Genomic DNA, 5,225 nt, shown 5'->3' with positions numbered 1-5,225 from the left:
GCAGGGGATTGTCTTCTCGGACATGATAGATCTCTTTGAGGTGTCTTTTTCGCGAGGATCTGGATGTTCCTCCGCCTGCAAAACCTCCGTTTATCATGTGTATGTGCCTTTCAGGGGTTCGCAGGGTCTGTTCGGCCCGATCCTCGTTATCTCCCCTCCTTCTCTTTTGGTCTCTTCTCCTTTTTCCGCTATGTATCTGTCGAGTTTTCCTTCTCTGGCTAGCTTTTCTATAACATTCTTCAGGTCGTGGCAGTCATTAGTAGAATGACCGTAGAGCTTGTGGTATTCACAGTATTCGGACCGATCTCTCCCCGCTCTCTTGTGTTTTAAAGGTCGGGGCGGTGGGATTTTTTCGGTGTGGCATACTTCTCTGTAGACGTCTACCAGGGAAACTCGGAGGGGAGTGTAGCTATGGTACTTCCGTGGTTTGTCCGAGTTGGACTCTTCTTTCTTTTTCTGTTCTCGATCTCGGTCTCGGAGTGGGTAGGTTGATTCCTTCCTAGAAGAGTCTCTTAGCTGGGAGGTTTCCTCCATGTTGATATATTTTTCTGCCCGCTCTTGCACCTCGTATAAGGAGGTCGGGTATCGTTTGGATAGGGATTGGCTAAATGGTCCTTCTTTTAGGCCGTTTGCTAGTCCCATGATGGCTGCTTCAGTGGGCAAGTGTTGTATGTCCAGGCAGGCTTTGTTGAATCGCTCCATGTATTCTCGGAGAGTTTCTTGGTTACCCTGTTTGATCCCGAGTAGACTGGGGGCATGTTTTGCCTTGTCCTTTTGAATAGAGAACCTTGTTAGGAATTTTTTGGTTAGGTCCTCGAAGCTGGAGATTGATCCTGGTGGCAGGTTGTCGAACCACTTCATGGCCGACTTGGTGAGAGTGGTGGGGAAGGCTTTGCACCGAATCGCGTCGGAGGCGTCGACCAGGTACATTCTGCTTCGAAAGTTGCTGAGGTGGTGACTTGGGTCGGTGGTGCCGTCGTAGAGATCCATATCAGGTGGTTTGAAGTTTCGCGGTACCTTCTCCTTCATGATCTCTTGCGTGAAGGGATCATGGTCGTTTTCGGGGTGGTGCCGCGTTCCGTCCGGTCTTTCAACTCGGCCTCTATCTTCCGCAGCTTTTCTTCTAACTCTCTGCGCTTGCGAGCTTCCCTTCTCAAATCTTGTTCAGTTTCTTTCTGCTTTTTCATGTCCTCTTCGAGTTGTTTCAGTCGGTTTTGCTGTGCCCTTACTGCTTCTAGAATTTCTGAGCTCTCTTCTTTTTCGGGATTTTGTGGATTTTTGTTTGGAAGTGATGTCTTTGGGCGATTCTGTTTGTTTCCTCCTGGAGTGCGTGGTGATAGAGGGCTGTCCGGTCGTTCTCCGGTGTCAATTTCCTCTTCTTGTTCTGATGTAGCGTGGTTATTGTTGGGAGGGTCGTCCGCCATGGTAAAGGGATGACTTCCAGGGTCCCCGGCAACGGCGCCAATGTTCCGAGGGTTACCTGAAACGTGTAGCTCGGTCGTCTGGCAAGACCCGAGGTAGGGGTTCCGTGGCCCGAGCTTGGTGTGCTGAGCGGCTGGGGGTTGTACCTGCAATGACACTCCGATGCTTAAGTTAGCATGGGTCCAAGCAGATATTGAGTAGAATTAGAGTATGAGTTATACCTGGGTGCTCCAGTGTATTTATAGTGGTTGGTCGTGATCTTCCCTGGATAAGATATTCTTATCTTATCTTATCTTTGGGAGTCTTATCCCTATCTTTTGTGGAACCGCCTTTCCTAGGCCTTTTTCGGCCTTTAGGTTTTGGGCTTCGTTCCTTTTGATGGGCCTTCTTCTTTATTTGTCCGAGGTCCGACCTTAGGCGTGGGCCTTTGGGACGAGGTCGGACCTTCTGCGAACTTCCCGAGCTTGGAGAGCTCGGTCAGGGTATGAACAAGATCAATGAATGCATTGATTGAGGAAGAGATGAGAATGAACTTGATCCGGAGAATGCAACATCTCCTGAACCCAATGATTTCCCCATTTCTGATCTTACCCATTCTCTTTACTTTCTGTCAATTATTTTTAAGCTCATCGCCCCAAATCCCCATTTAAGATTCTGCACTTTATTTTATGTTATTTTATTTCCTGCCATTTTATTTTTCTGCAATTCTCAATTACATCCTACTTAGCTCAACTAGCATAATCTTCCAATTAAAATTGCTTGACCAATCAATCCTTGTGGGATTCGACCTCACTCTATTGTGAGTTTTTACTTGACGACAATTCAGTATACTTGCTGAAGGAAATTTGTTGAGAGACAAGTTTTCATGCATCAAGTTTATGGCGCTGTTGCCGGGGATTGATTTTGAATCAACAATGATTAAGTTGGAAGATCACTAGATTGAGCATTTTTCTTTTTTTATTTGTTATTTGATTTAGTCGATTACCTTCAGTTTGTTTAGTTTCTTCCTCATCCCCTTCACCCTCTTTGTTTTTCTTTCTATTTCTTTGTTAATTACAATTCTGCTCACTAACCCACTAACTGTTTGATAATTTGCATTACTCACACTAACAATTACTCTAACAAGAATAATCTCCTCATTTTATCTCTTGCTGTGAGTTTTGTTAGTTGTATGATAGGGAGAAGAGAGGGAGCTTCAACTTTCTTTGATTTAGAACCTGAAAGGACCCTCTGGAGACTAAGGAGGGAAGCAAGAGGGAAAGGAATTGTTGGTGCTGAGGAAGAGGAAGAGTACTTTGAACCCAACATGGAAGAGAATTTGGAAAATAATCATGAAGAGGAAGCTCACAACCATGCTAGAGAAGGCCCTACAAACCGTGCTGGGCAAGAAAGGAGATTTCTAGGCTCCTACATTAATCCTAATCCAGGAAACTATGGAAGTAGCATCCAGAAGCCCACCATACATGCCAACAACTTTGAACTAAAACCCCAGCTCATCACCCTTGTTCAGAACAATTTTTCAGTTGGAGGAAGTGCTCAAGAAGACCCCAATCAACACTTAACCACCTTCCTGAGAATTTGTGACACTGTGAAGTCTAATAGAGTTCACCCGGATGTCTATAGGCTGCTCTTGTTCCTTTTTTCACTCAGGGACAAGGCATCCAAATGGCTTGAATCCTTCCCAAAGGAGAGCTTAAAAAATTAGGAAGATGTCGTGAACAAATTTTTGGCAAGATTCTACCCTCCTCAAAGAATCAACAGGATGAGAACTGAGGTGCAAACCTTCAGGCAGCAAGATGGTGAGACTCTCTATGAAGCATGGGAGAGATTCAAGGACTTAACAAGAAGATGCCCACCAGAAATGTTCAATAAATGGGTTCAACTTCACATTTTCTATGAAGGTCTTTCCTATGAGTCAAAGAAGGCCGTAGATCATTCATCAGGAGGCTCTCTAAACAAGAAGAAAACCATTGAAGAAGCCATAGATGTCATTGAAACAGTTGCTGAGAATGACTACTTCTATACCTCCGAAAGGAGTAACACTAGAGGAGTAATGGAGCTGAACCACATGGATGCATTGTTAGCTCAAAATAAGATGATCACCAAGTAGCTAGCAGATCTTACTAAGAAGGTGGAGGAAAACCAAGTTGCAGCAGCCATCACTTCATCACCAGCTCAAGAAGGAGTGAATATAGGAGAAGAAGGTGATTGGGAGCAAGCCCATTAGGTTGGAAACTCACCTAGACAAATCCATGATCCATATTCCAAAACTTACAACTCTGGATGGAGAAATCACCCCATCTTTGGGTGGGAAAATCAACAAGACTAAGGTCAAGATCAGAGACGGCACAACCTCAATTCCAACAACAGTGCAACTCACCAACACACCTCACAAAGATCCTATCAACACCCACCTAACCAACCTTCTCAACCACCTAATCTCAACCCACCATCTCTAACAGATGATAGACTCTCAAAGATTGAGGCTCTACTTGAAAACTTATGCAGAGAAGTCCAAGACAATAAGATGTTTAAGGAAGAAGTGCGAGCCAATATAAAAAACCAAGGGGAAAATATCAAGAGATTGGAGTCCCAAGTAGGGTATCTATCTCAACAAATTCCCAAACCCACTGATAGATTTCCCAGTGACACAGAGAAAAATCCAAGGGGAGAAACAAAGAAAGTAAGGTGGGAGGAATGTAAGATGGTAACCACAAATGATGAGAGGAGTATGAATGAAGTAGAACACCTCCATGATAATCACAAGGAAAACCAGGAAGAAATAAGTCATACACCTCAACCCATACTCAAGGAAAAGCTGAAGAAGAAGGAGGTATTGAACCCATATGCACCTTTTCCCCAAAGGCTTAAAGGTGGTGTAGCAGGGAGAATGTATTCAAGGTTCTTCGATATGTTTGCATCTCTTGATGTAAATATACCATTCATTAAGGCCCTCCAGCAAATGCCTTTCTACATCAAGTATATAAAGGAGCTACTAGCCAGAAAAAGTCCATTGAAGGGTGGACAAACAATAAAGATGAACATAGATTGCAGTGCTCTCATTCAACCAGGGCCACCCACAAAGAAGAAGGATCCAGGGAGTTTTCACATTCCCTGTGCCATAGGAGAAACAAAGATTGACAAAGGGCTTTGTGACTTGGGAGCAAGCGTCAACTTAATGCCCCTTTTCCCTCATGAAGAAGCTCCAAATCAATGAACTAACTCCTACTGATGTAATTATCAGATTGGCTGACAAAACTCAAAAACAGGCAATAGAAGTAGTTGAAAATGTGCTGGTGAAGGTTGGGAGCTACTATCTTCCCACAGACTTTGTTGTCCTGGAAATAGATGAGAATCCTATTTACCCCATCATTCTGGAAAGGCCATTCTTAGCCACAACTAGAGCACTCATTGATGTAGAGCGAGGAGAGTTAGTGCTGAGAATACATGACGAGCAGCTCACTTTCAATGTTTTCAACCTCTCACAAGAAGCAGATCATGATGACAATGAGCTGATGGAGGAGCCAAACAAGGAAGCACAAACAACACAATTGGAAACCCCATTGGTTGGGAAGCCATGTAATCAAGAAGAACCTCATTCAAAGGTGACTCAAGGGAAGCTAAGCAAACCAGGGTCATGCAAAGCTAGCAACAAGGAGTCCTTAGAGAAAGAGTCCATAGAAAGCAAGACAGCATCAATGGGAACAAGGAGGAAAGTACCCAGAAGATGGAGAAACAAGAAGATCCCTATAGAGGATTTCTCCCCAGGAAATGAAGTGATCTCTACCCACTATCCAACCATC

The 5,225-nt window shown here is 44.1% G+C and overlaps 1 non-coding gene across 1 annotated transcript; it reads right to left on the bottom strand.

Annotated features, from left to right (window-relative positions):
- Positions 1–3,181: 3,181 nt before the first annotated feature.
- On the bottom strand, positions 3,182–3,288 carry LOC130937199 (small nucleolar RNA R71). The gene has a single exon (XR_009068428.1). It is a non-coding gene; the product is annotated as a small nucleolar RNA R71 (small nucleolar RNA).
- Positions 3,289–5,225: the final 1,937 nt, after the last annotated feature.

The sequence above is a fragment of the Arachis stenosperma genome, chromosome 6 (genome assembly GCF_014773155.1).
Source record: "Arachis stenosperma cultivar V10309 chromosome 6, arast.V10309.gnm1.PFL2, whole genome shotgun sequence".
In the NCBI taxonomy this organism is placed as follows: Eukaryota; Viridiplantae; Streptophyta; class Magnoliopsida; order Fabales; family Fabaceae; genus Arachis; species Arachis stenosperma.
Note: the sequence above shows the minus strand (reverse complement) of the source record. Positions and strands in the feature narration are given on the sequence as shown.